This window comes from Adiantum capillus-veneris, chromosome 9 (genome assembly GCF_014529385.1).
Source record: "Adiantum capillus-veneris isolate H3 chromosome 9, ASM1452938v2, whole genome shotgun sequence".
Classification (NCBI taxonomy): Eukaryota; Viridiplantae; Streptophyta; class Polypodiopsida; order Polypodiales; family Pteridaceae; genus Adiantum; species Adiantum capillus-veneris.
The window spans coordinates 66,689,920-66,704,103 of NC_140939.1; positions in this window are offsets into that span (position 1 = coordinate 66,689,920).

The window sequence follows — 14,184 nt, forward strand, 5'->3', positions numbered from 1 at the left end:
CCACTGTATGCTGTAACCGCTGCGGCGGTTGTTTGCTGCGTGACTCACAGCCAGCAAACCCTCAACAGACATACATCATCTCTGACAATACATCCCATGTGGAAGTACCTGCAATGTCAGGATGAAATCTGGAATATAAGGCAGCAAACACAAGCTACCTGATGAACTAGTGGATGTCGCCTACAGTCTGTGTGTAGATGCGCCCGTGTCGTATGTGACACGCCTCCAAGAACTGTGAGCCGTCCTTCGATGTGTAGACAGCCACAAATCAACACTCTGGGAGTGTCGATATCCTCAGCACCTGCAGTCGTAGGCGGATAACCCCAAATTTGCAAAGTCGGATCTGCACCCGCCGAGACCACGTAGTCAAAAATGGCCTGCGCAGACCTTTGTTTGAAGCCGAACGGTGGCCGAGATGACCTCAAAATGAAATTTTGAGAACACCAAGCCCGTCGGGCTGTCCCACAGGATTTGGGGCCGTGTCTTCGCCTGTCGAATTTCACTCCAATATGAGCTGGTGACTCTAGCCTCCTGCAGTGCTGCCCCGAGCCTCGATCTGAGCTCTGATACCAGTTGAAGGAGTACGAGCGGAAGTGCGATGCGAGAGAGAGTGCGAGAAGAAGAGCACGACGATATGGTGAACTCGCTCTACTGTAATGTGTAGAGCATAGTGAGTTCTTATTAGGTTTTTACAAAAGAATATGTGTACATACTTGGCGTCCCGCCCACTTACCTGGGCGACCACATTGGGCTTTATACCCCAACACCTTGCATTGTTGTGAAGAATTTTGAGAGTCCAAATAATTACAATGGCGCGGTTGCAATTTCACAAGCAAAGAGCAAAAAAATCAAGAAGAAGAACAAGGAAGGTGCATTGGGTATGAAGCGATAGCTCTCAGCCCGCTCCAGAGTCCGAAGGAAGGAGCCCAAGTGATAATCAAGGAAATTGGGGAGTCACAACCATTCCTCAACATTGGGTACGCCATTTTGGGAAGGCCATGGCTCCTTGCAAAGTGGAGCTAAGCAGGATTAGGAGAAGGGGATTTTCACATTGCCTGATTGAGAGAATGGCGGGCAAGTGGTGCTTGATTTGAAGACTAGGGAGATCCATATTCATCTTGTGTTGGCAAAAGGTGATAAAGGGGATTTGAGAAGGATTTGAGCACCAACTATGAGTACAAGACGGAGTCAACCTATGATTAGGGCTTTACCAAGAGGAGGAAGAGAGCAACAAGGATCTGTTGAAGTTGGATACAGATTTGTTTGAAGTTACAGTGTATTCCCACAATTCCAATGAAGGTTTGCAAGCTCCAATTTGTGGTCTGGATGCGATAGAAATAGAGGGCATGTTGGGTGAAGATCTGACCAAGCAAGAAAGGAGGGGCTATGTGGAGTTGTGTGCATCATATACCAATTTTTTGGCCACGGAGTACAAAGACTTGTGGGGAGCTAAAGGGGTGGAGCATTGGATTCTACTCAAAGAGGAATACAAGCCAAGAGCACAAAAGCTACGAAGAGTGGGAGAGATTCAGAAGGAGGCCTTGTGGCAGGAGATCAACAAGCTACTTGTAGAAAGTATTATATATCCAGTGAAAAAGTTGGAGTGGGTTTCACCTATTGTCATTACACCAAAAAAAAATGGAAAGTGGAGTGTGTGTGTGTGTGTAGATTATAAGCCATTGAATGCTGCTACAAAGCGGAATCACTACCCCTTGCTATTTCAAGATGAGATCTTGAACCAGGTGGTAGGGCATGAGAGACATTCAATTATGGATTGTTTTCAGGTTATTTCCAAAGTGGCATTTCTTTGGAGGACTAGTTGAAGAACACCTTCATTTTGCCTTGGGGGTGCTTTTCCTACCACAAGATAAATTTTAGTTTGGCGCATACTTATGCGATGTTTCAAGATTGGATGAACGAGGTGTTTGGGCCATACTTGGGTAAGTTCATTAGAGTTTATGGATGATTTGTGGTGTTATAACTCTAGGGTTGAGCATTTGTCAAAGTTAAACTTGTACTTTCAAAGGTTGGATGAAGAGGGTGGACAACTAAATCCCAAGAAGTGCAAATTGGCTCAACTGCGGGCTCTTTTATTGGGTCATGTGGTCTCACATAATGGGATAGAAGCCGATCCAAAAAAAATGAAGGCTTTAGTTTTTGATGGAAACCCCAACCAATGCGGATTTGGATTCATTTGTGCACAAGCTAAAGTATTTGTCAAGGTTCTTTTGGATGCTTTCACAATATGTATACCCTCTTCAGAAGTTGAGTCAAGAGGTTCATGGTTTCCAATGGACTAGAGATGCATAGGTGGCCTTTGACAAGGTAAAGGAGATTCTTTACCAGTTGTCAACGGTTTGTCCTCCTAACAAGGAAGATGAATTCTATGTTGCCATGATGGTAGGTCTGGTTTCCATTGGTGTTATGTTGATGCAAAAAGTGGGTAATTGCTACAAGCCAATCTATTTTGACTACCGTGTGATTAGCCCATGAGAAAGGTCCTACGCAAAGATTGAGCAGTGGGTGATGACCCTGGTGTTTGCATGTCGCAGTTTAAAGTGCACTTGATTATTAGTTGCATATGGATGGTCAGAGGGGGTTTGAGTGTGTGGACCTAAAGTGCTTGATTTATGGTGCATGTTGGTCTTTTTTGATCGACAATCGGAGTTCAAATGGTTAAGTTATGAGCGATAGTTAAAAGATTTGCTAAGGGCTAGTTCTTTCCCAATGTTTTTTCCTTGACAAGTGTTCTATCAAATATATTTTAGAGCTTTCCAAGGTTCCTAGAGGTGGTGTGCAGCATGTGAAGCCCTCTAGAAGTGACGGTGCATCCATCGGAGTTGTGGATATCAAGTTACTCTCTATCAATAAAGTGATAGCAGATGGTTTTTTTCCGTCTTGTGTTAGTTGCTCAGCTAACAAGAGCAAGAGAAAGGGCATCAAAAGGGGTGCCAATCATTTTAAGAGCCAATTGAATGTATAAAATCCCTTTGTATCACTAAAAAATCCCACAAAGTCTAAAGCCATTGTAATACTATTGATTTTGTCAATGAGTCTAAAGGGGTTGAGGGCATCCAAATTTGTAATCGTATGCAGTTCTAAGCCTTATATTGAGCCGAAATAGCTAGAAATCCGTTCTTTGAACCTTGGCTAAGGTATAAAAGCCAACCTTTGTAATAAAAACCTAAGTTTTGGATAATGAAAGTAAGTGTTTGTTGCAGAAGCTCAACGTGCGTCTACTATTTTCTTTGAATCTTCGTGTCTCTCTCGTACGGTGCGGCATTGCTATTCCAAGCAATGCGTTCACAGGTGAAAGCTCTTCCATTAACGTAAGTTTCTCGCGATGAAAGTGTGATAACACTGTACAATCTACAAGTTGATTTTGCTCCCTATGCACGATACACGCACCGGAACTGGTTTCTAACCTTAAGAATAGGTAGAGCACGCCTAGAGGAAGCTATAGAGTGCTTCAAAGTTTGAAAGTGACTAACCTAAAATAGGTTATTTATCTTATGTGCAATTTTGTCCAGTGTCAAAAATGACATTTGAGTACACGGGTGTGTCAAGGATACTTTGCTCATGCTTGGCATAAAGTTTTGTTGCATTTGGAGACTCGGTAGTTATACTAAATCATCAAAACAAGCTTGTGGTAAAGACAATATCTTATGATGTCTGACACACATTTGAGACTGAGATAGGTAGGAACGGTTTAGACTTGGGTATTCCAAGAGATTAGTTATCTCTTGTAGCCTCCATGCACTAGTTGGGTCAGGTACGCCCCACGGATTGACAATTTTTATGTCTATGGTTCTCGCTTTGCTAGCATTGATATGGTGGGCTTGGCAGTCGGCCGACATTTTGGCGCCGTTGTCGGGGATGAGGCAACCTAGACTAGAGAAAAAGCCAAAGCATTCACTTGAATTTCCACTACTTCCTCTAGTTTTGGCTAGAGTAACACCTAGATTGACTTTATCACGGCGGTTGAGAGGTGCTTGAGAGTAGAGATGCTTGGTAAGGACCTCGAGAGCTTTAGTTTAGTAGGACGGATTAGGTGAAAGATCCTTGAGACTAGTTATTGGTCAGTAAGGGTATCACCTAAGTAGGAAGTAGAGATTCGCACTGAGAGTTGAACTTTTTACCTTTTGTATTGTTTTTTTATGATCAGCAGGAGTAGGGTAAGTAGAAAACCATCATGATTGCATCTGATCGAAGTGCATTGAAGAAAACCAAAAAATAGTCAGATTTGTCTTCGGTACGCCTAAGATAGACAGGGGTTTTTTGGGATTGAAAATGAGTAATTGAACTTGCAAGGTGGTAGACCAACTTGTTTAGACCATCCCCATTGATTTGGAAACATTTGGATCACTTAAACACTTGGTCAAGTCCAAAATTGAAAAAAAACTGTAGACTTTAGAGAAAATCAACAAAGCAAAGTCAAATCAGGCTAAAACTTGAAACCAGGGTGTGGATAATTCCTACAACTTGTGGGAAAATCAATTTGTAAAGAAAAAGATGAAAAATGTGTAAATCTGGAAGAGTAGTATTTTCAGCACGCCGAAGAATAATAGTTGAGATAGACCCTACAGATAGGTGCAATTATCTGAGGCACGCCTAAGATAAAAGTGAGCAAAATTACACCATTTTTGCACATAAGACCTATTGGGCACTAGAAAAAGGTATTTTATATATTTTGTGGTCAAGGATTGATAAATTGTGGAATCACATATAGCTTTAAGTGTTGTCCTCTACAAGGAATTGCGACTTTGTGAAGGACATGAGAGCAAACGTCAAAAGCATTGCGCTTGAAACCAAAGGCAACCTTCCAGGTTTGAAGTATTAGTTCGATTGAGTTGCATAAATTCATATATGAAGCTAAGGTCTGACAAAGTTTTAGAACACTCGATTGACTTAGAAGAGAATAGGAGCAGAGCGTCCACAAAAGAGAGTGTAAACCAAGGGAGACCATTAGAAACTATTGTGAAAACCAGACACTTACTCTGATTCAAAATCAGGCATGTCTTCTTTTTTGACGCAATTGGGAACTGGGACCTCTCTCAAGTCCAAGCACATCTTGACTTTTTTAAAGACCAACAAGTATGAAGCCCATATTTATTTCGACCCAAATGAGGAGTTTGCAGTGAGGATAGACGACCATGCCATTGATTTTGAAGAGGAAGTTAGGGCCAACAAATAGGATGACCTGTATGTAGACCAAAATGGAGTACATTATCTCAAGATACAAGACCCTAATTCAGTGGATAAATGGGGATTAGAGGTTGATACTCTCATACCAGATAAGGTTGTAAACGAAGGACCACTAGTGTTAGAAATAGAAGGGTATGAGCTAATAGATGCTGAACCATTAAAACACATCCCCTCTGATAACCCAAGACTTGGAGTTTATTGCAAGGAAGAAAACAATATTAAGGATTTGGGCCGGATTAGGACAAATGACACCCTTGACTAGGGACACTCAATCCATGAAGTGATCATGGGAATCACACAGGAAATTGATCGGTATGTGGATCCAAATTTTAGATCTTATGACAACATGGCCAACCAAAGAGGAAGCACAGCAAGGGGTAGTCACCTCAATGGTACCAACAGAGAAAGAAAGATTGAAACCACCTATAATAGGGGAGAAATGGGTGACAGGAGGACAAGAAGAGGTCCTCATGAGTCACACTTACCAGACAGCTGGTTTGAGGGATTAATGGGAAAAATATCGGCTCAAAGAAAGATAATGGGGGCCAAACACAATCATAGAGTCAGATCAGCAAATTTCCAAAAGTGAATTAAAAAAAATATAGCGGGACAGGGGACCCATATGACCATTTGGCCAACTTCAGATAGGTTTGAGAGCTGAGCGCATAACGGATTTCCATACACAGTTTGAGGGATTTGGGATGACCTTGGAGGGAAAAGCCTTGACTTGGTTCTAGCCCATACCTCCTGGATCGATCACTAACTTGCCAAGTTTGGCCATGAGATTTGTCGCTACATGTTCTAAATGGGCAAAAAGCATAGCACTGTGGCAAAAATCTATAGTTTCAAATAGAAACAAGGAGAAACTATCAGAGATAGTGCAAGTCAAATGAGGCAGTACATCAATAGATGCCCGTAATTGGATATTCCAACCGAGGAAAGACTAGTCTTACTGTTTCTAGAGGGTTGTTAAACAAAGCTTTGCATGCAATTTGTATAGTAAGAAACACATGACCTGGGAGGCATGTAGTTTAGATGCGATTGACTTGTGATAATTGTGAGATCTTCAATGAGGAAAGCAAAGCTAAGGATACTCAGAGCAAGTGAAAGACATCCACTGTGCCAACACAAGTAGGATCAGCAGATACAACTCCTGCTAATGCGATAGAGAACATGCTTAAACGAATGAATGATATGATGGACAACATGCAAAGAATGCCAATGCGAAGCCCAGTGCAAGGACAAAATCAGGTAAAACCTATGGGACAACAAAGGCAATAAAATGGTGCGATATTGAAGAGAAATGGACAAATCATGAGACAAATGAGTGCTACTACAAGCTAAATATGATAGAAATGTTTAGTATGTGCCAATGAGGCCACAGGGGCAACCCATGTATAGATTACCTTCCCGTATGGCACCTGTGCAAAGATCACCCATGAATGTGGAGCGATCTCAACCAGTATTAGGTCATCAATATCCACTTCCAGAGAATAGATTTGTACCGGTCAAGTACATGGTGTTTGAGGAACAAACTGAGGAACAGGGACTAGTACCCATTACTCCATATCATGAGACTAGCTCAGTAAATAGGTAAAGAAGAAGAGTGGTATAACTAACCTGCTCCAGTTCCTATCAAGCCGATGTGCCAAGCACCCACTGATACAACATTTGTTTACTTTATTGCAAACCAGGGGGCAAGGCCACCTATGGTCAAGCCAATGCCCAAACCAAAAAGTGGAAATTGTCACAACTGTGGAACGGATGACCATTGGAAAAATGTCTGTCGTGAATAGGATAAGAATGTGAGATCTATAGAGGCGTATTGTGGAGCGTGCGAACGCAAGGGTGGACACTTTCGCTGAAAATACAAAATATTTTGTGCGTTTCTTTTAGGGAAACTTAAAAACCCCATGTCTTGTGATGATGAAGTGGTGGAGCTCGTGCTGCCAATTCATCAACCAAGAAGATAGGGTAGGCATAATAGTTGTGGAGGGGATTAAAGGCGTAGGGCCAGGGTTCTGGATTCCTTGTATTCTTAGGGATCCTTTTCTCGCTTTCCACCGCATTGGCATCCTTGGAGAGTCTCTGCGCCTACTGGGTGTTGTAGGCATGGTGAGTATTGATTAAGGCTCTATTGTTTGAGAGGTTTTGTAAGGGCTCAATATTCTCCCTAAGTGGTTTTAGGTTTACAAAGTGCGGAGAGTGATGGGCTTTGAGACACCACGACTTGCAGTAGATTGTGCTTGGAGAATTCCTTTTATTTCTCTGCACTGCCATGGATTGCTTTGCAGGGTTTCATCGTCCTCGATTTTGCAGGTGGCATTTTGCTTGTTTTTTTCTATCCTTGGGTCAATTAAACGGGATTTATTAAGATTTAATTGTTTTTCTTTGCCTAGTTGAAGTGCATGGGCGAACGTGAAGTGCAGGTACGGCATTAGAGTTTTGCGTCCATTGTCGTGCAGGGACAACTTGCGGTATTTCCACTTTCCATGGAGAGATCCCTCTGACATCGCACCTCTGACATCTAATTCTTTCTCTCCTTTCAGCTAGGGCAGATTTCTCTTCTGTAGTTGTTGAATGTTTAACTTTGATGCCTCCTCAAATGCAACTGAAGCAGTTGCCTCTCGACTTGAGCATTTAATCCCTGCAAGCCTTTCTAGAAACTTCATGCACACACACAAAGCACACCCATGGAAGTTGTATATGCACCCATGAACACTTTTAGATTTGTCAAAATATCGTGCTCCACCACCTAAACCTTCTCTCACCTTCAAATGCAATTGAAGCAGTTGCCTCTCGACTTGAGCATTTAATCCTTGCAAGCCTTTCTAGAAACTTCATGCACACACACAAAGCACACCCATGGAAGCTGTATATGCGCCCATGAACACTTTCAGATTTGTCAGAATATCGTGCTCTACCACCTAAACCTTCTCTCACCAACTTTGTTTTTTGCTCTTATTCTGCCCATTTCGAAATGTTTGGAGTTCTACTATTTCATGCTTCAGCCCTTCCTTTCTGATGTGTGTGGGGTGTATGGTTTGCATTGGAGTTCTTTTGGGTGATGATAGGGTCTCATGTTTTTACTCTCTTTTTACATTTTCTGTGTGCTTGGCTTGGCCTTGCAACTGGGAAGAACCTTGCTCAAGCTTCGCTCTTTTATTTGCTCACGATATAGTCTTTGCAAACATGCATCTAGCCCAGGTCACGAGTACCATACTACCAGCCTTGTGAACCACCACTTTGGATATAGAGGCAATAGGAAACAAAATAGTCTTACCCTATTCATACACTTGCAAGGCATAGTCAATGGCTTGTAGCTATCGACAACAACAACAATTAATGAGTTAAACCCTTGTTGTTTTTGTCCACTCATAGTTGTCTTTCAAGTTTTTCATCAAAGGTTTTACATTGGAGGATTGTAGTGTCTTGAAAGTCTCGATTAAATACTGCAAAGCATGGCATAAATCAATTCATTTGCATCATCTACTAACACAATATGGCGTTGGGGTTTCCTCGGCCACGTGTCATGCACTGCGAGCTAAAGGCTTGCGATAAGGAAAAAGGGAGCTGGCGGCTCTGCTAGGCTTTCACACGGCGGCTATGCAGGGCTTTAAGTACATTCAAATATTGACGACCGCCTTGCAACAGTAGGACCCCGCCCTCGTATTGGCTTCGTGAAGTAAAAACGAAAGAGAGAGAGAGTCCTCAGACTGCTTGGACGTGAAATACAAACGAGAGAGAGAGAGAGAGAGAGAGAGAGAGAGAGAGAGAGAGAGAGAGAGAGAGAGAGAGAGAGAGAGAGAGAGAGAGAGAGAGAGAAGAAGAAGAAGAAGGCGTACGTCTCCTGCAAGGTATTCTCCTACTCACTCTCGCAGTCCTCAGAGTAGCGCCTCTCTCTCTCTCTCTCTCTCTCTCTCTCTCTCTCCGTTAACTGGCTATTACCATTGGCCTCATCCACCAAAGGAAACACACAAAGTAGTGTCTCTGTCTTGCTATGCTGCAGTGAACACTCTCTGAAGCCTGTCGGACAGAGGAAATGCTGAGGGATGAGGGCGGGGTGAGGTTGTTCTGCTACACGGCTGAGAGAGAGAGAGAGAGAGAGAGAGAGAGAGAGAGAGAGAGAGAGAGGTTGCAGGCGATAGTGGCCAGGGTGGCGGAATGCTGGTGCTGTTGCCCGTCTCCTTGCACTGCATGCCGAGAGCTCCCACCAAGGGTAATTCTATTGTTGCCCGTCTCCTCGTGCTGCATGCCGGGAGCTCCCGCCAAGGGTAGTGGAGCCAAGCAGGGAGCGGAGTGGGAAACAATGATGCAGACAGGCAGGCGACACAGAAAGCGAGCCACACACAGGGTAGGTCCGTTCTCATAGGCTCGAAAGTCGAAAGTAATAAGCGAAATGACTGCCGAAATATTCATTCACATGCAGACACTTGAGGCATGGGTCCCCTTTGGCGGATAATGTTGTTGCTGCCCGTCTCCTCGCGCTGCATGCCGGGAGCTCCCGCCAAGGGATTAGGGTGCAGTGAGCCGTTCCTCGCGCTGCCATGCACTCGACACCGCAACAAAACTCTCTGTGTGTGTGTGTGTGTGCATCGTCCGAATGTAACTTAAAAATCTATATTTTTATTGTAGGTAGCAAGTGTGCAAGCCAAGGAGAGTGGAGTCGTGATGTGGTGAGGCAGTTCAACTAGGTAGCACAACTAGGTAAAATGTCTTGGCAGATTATATTTCAATTTATTTATTTGATTTGTTGATTATTTGAGAGAGAGAGAGAGAGAGAGAGAGAGAGAGAGAGAGAGAGAGAGAGAGAGAGAGAGAGAGAGAGAGAAATGTTTTAGTAAGTTAGGTTAATGTAATGGTAAATTAGGTTAATGTAATGGAAAGAAATGAAATGAAATGAAATGTCATATTAACGTCTTTAAAAGGCCACAATGACCTATGAGACCAAATGGTTACAAAATTGTGAATGTTTTGGTGCACACACACACACACACACACACACACACACACACACACACACACATGACAAGCGACCGGAAATGGTAAATTAAAATAATCCATAATCCATAATCCATAAAAATACAAGATAGAGAGAAAGAAATGAAATGTTATACTACCGTTTTCAAAAGGCCAAAATGATCTATGAGACCAATTTGTTACAAAATTGTGGATGTTTTGACTTGAACTTAGGTAAATGAGGTTAATGAAATGATATTAATGTCTTCAAAAGGCTAAAATGACCTATGAGATTAAATTAGTACAACAATTGTGAAGATAGATATAGAGAAAACGAACTTAGGTAAATTAGGTTAATAGGTTAATGAAATGAAATGAAATTAGGTTAATGAATTGAAATGATATTAACGTCTTTAAAAGGCCAAAATGACCTATGAGACCAAACTGTTACAAAATTGTGAATGTTTTGGTTAACTTTTAATTTCAATTTAATTATTTGATTTATTAATTATTTGATTGTTTTGTTTATTCACACACACACACACATAAATGAAATGAAATGAAATGTTAAGTTAATGTTATGGTAAAAACCAATTCATAAAAATAGAAGAGAGAGAGAAAGAAATGAAATGATATTATCGTCTTCATAAGGCCAAAATAACCTATGAGAAATGTGAAGCTAGATAGATAGATAGATAGAGAGAGAGAGAGAGAGAGAGAGAGAGAGAGAGAGAGAGAGAGAGAGAGCGAAGTCGAATGGAATGAGATGTTATATTAACGTCTTCAAAAGGCTAAAATCAACTATGAGTCCAAACTGTTACAAAACTGTGAATTTGATACCATGTCTGGGTGCGAAAAGACTAGAACCAAAATACTAGAAGATAGAGAGAAAGAAATGAAATGATATTATTGTCTTCATAAGGCCAAAATAACCTATGAGACCAAACTGTTACAAAAAATGTGAAGATAGAGATAGAGAGAACGAAGTCGAATGAAATGAGATGTTATATTAACGTCTTCAAAAGGCCAAAATCAACTATGAGTCCAAACTAATACAAAACTGTGAATCTGATACCATGTTTGGGTGCTAAAAGACTAAAACAAAAATACTACTATTACTACTAGAATCCATCCTCATTTGCACTCTAGATATCGAGAGAGTATGGCTCAAATCCTCTGTTGTACTCTCTGTCGATGCTATGTAGCCCCATAGCTACATAGCCGTCTGGATCTCCATAGCTCATGTGCTCGATCGAGAGAGAAATAAAATGAACTGAAATGTTATATTAACGTCTTCAAACGGCCAAAATGACCTATGAGACCAGAGGGTTACAATGTGTTGAATCTGATCCAAAGTCAGAGTAACAAAATGAACTGACAAAATGATAAAAATGATAAAATAAAAGTACTATGAGATCCTAAACTGGTAGGCGTGAACTAAGCACACACACACACACACACACACACACACACACACACACACACACACACACAGAGAGAGAGAGAGAGAGAGAGAGAGAGAGGGAGAAAACACACACACAAACACACATAGAGAGACAAAGAGTTGCAAATGAAGTGAGTTTGAAGGGTACTTACACACATACACGCGTGCATGCTACACAACCACACACAAACAGAGAGAGAGAGAGAGAGAGAGAGAGAGAGAGAGAGAGAGAGAGAGAGAGAAGAAAAAGACCAAAGTGAATAAATTATAGGTGAGTGAGATAAAGAGAGAGACAACAATGAAATGAGTAATAGTAATGTGCTCAAAAGAGTACATCCATGTGCCCCTAGACTAGATTAAAGATAGGAGAGAGAGAGGGAGGGAGAGACATAGGGAGAGTTAAATGTGAGTAACAATTCCATCCAAAGATGTAGATTTTAATGTCATAAAGAGGGTTTCCAAAGATCTCGGGCTTGACGTAAATGCCTAGAGCAATTCCAATAGACCTTAGAGATTCTTGCGTAGTCTTGAAAATCAAGGCATGATACTCAAAAGGCAATCCCAAGAGAGCCTTCATACTGAACCAAGATGGGATCTTTGTCTTCACCCTAATAAGGAAGAGGTTTTTAGGGTCCTGCCTATGGAAGTATTGAAAGATCTATCTAATGATAGGGCTCCAAATCTAGCTATGCTATTCCAGTGATAATTAACATAACTAGTTTGTCACTCTCATACGAATAGTTTCAAAAGATCCCAAGGATATTGTAAGTGCCCTGACACTAGCATTTATATTCATATATAAAGAACTCTGATGTATGAAATTCAAGAGGGAATTTGGATAATCAACATCTTATTCTTAACAATAAGATAAAACACCTGATTGTTCTATACATCATGCCGAGTTTGATAATTTTGGGAGGAGATGATGTCCCAAAGAGGCAAGGAATGATCTGCTTCCCATATGATGCAAAGTGAGGGTTTCTCTCCTAATGCAATTACATATGCATTACAATTCAAAATAAACCATAGTTTGATCACCAAAAGGTGACCACATGGATAGAAGATCACATGAAACCATTATATATTTCAAAAATGGTTGGATAGAGAGAATAACACGTGTGATTGAAAGATCCAGTACTGCTTTCGAACCCTATAAATTTTAGATATAGAGTGAAAGTGTGAGAGAGAGAGAGAGAGAGAGAGGGAGAGGGAGAGGGAGAGAGAGGGATGGGAAACAGACCTAGAAACAGACTTATTTAAAGAGACATATTGTAAAGTCAAGTTTTGTGGATGAAGTCCTAGAGCAACTACACTTACAATGTCTCTTTTTTTTTTCTTAGGAACTTTATGGCACCTAGGGTATCTGCTAAATGTTTTGGTCATGGATTGGAAGCGATGGAGATAGTAATGGATCATATAATGATTCACTACTCTCCGGAAAACAAAGCTGACTTCTTTCAAAGCATTCTTCGAGGTTTCTTTCTGGGTGTTACTATAGAAGAAGCTTGGAGAACCTATGATCGCACTTCCATGACTCGAGATGGGACATCCTTTCACCAGGTGTTTGTCAAAATCCAGAATGATCCTAGCCAGTGGTTTCGCAACCTATGCCTTTTGCAAATTCGAGTAAAGATGGGATACTCAAATGCCCTCTACCTTAATTCTGAGTTAGGTTGTTGTTCTATATCTGAAGTTTATAGCAAAATTAATGTGCTAAAGAGCATTGTAGGACCTGATAAGATAGAGAACCATAAGGAGTCTATTTTCAAGCGTCCCAGTGCTAAACGCTCTTTTCCCATTTTCAAATGTAAATGGGGTTGATCATGTATTGAGCAAAACTTTTATCTACTGAACAAAAGTGATTCATGAGTATTTTGGTTTGTTTTCCGCTTCTCATGCAATCCTTTGTTGTTTTTCACATCTAGATAGAGATGATGTATTTTTTTAATTCTAAAATAGCAAGCACTTAAAAAATGAATATTCTACGAGGGTTATTTTTTAATTTACAATCATTCAAACCTTCTCTTTGGTTGTCACATTTCTCTTTGCAACCACTGTAGTTTTTGTGTACAATAAAATGGAGATTAGTTGTGCCATTCCATTGGCTATTGCAACCAGTGGCTTGATATCTTATGGGATAGCTATAAGTGCATCAGCGGGTGAGGAGGAGATACTGTCATCTCTTCCTACTATTCGCAATGTGCGTGCATCAAAGAAAGAAGCTCGAAATGTCGGGAGGAATAGTGCATCAGCTAATGAACGGGAGATACTTTCATCTCTTCGTATTTGAAATGTGCGTGCTGCAAAGAGAGCAGCTCAAAATGTCGAGTGGAATTCTAAGAAGCAAATTATTGAAACCTTGCTAGAGATCAAAGCCACCTGCATAGGATGGAGACAATGCAAACCAATGTCTCGAATGTGGTTGAAACTTTAAGCTCTGCAATTGGAGATTGAAAGTGGGATACTATGGAAATTGCGAGAAGCGACAAAAGCATCAAACTTGCAGACTAGAGAGTGAGGCATACATGAGAGAGAAACTTTCCAAAGTTGAGGATTCTCAAAAGATGATATTGGCA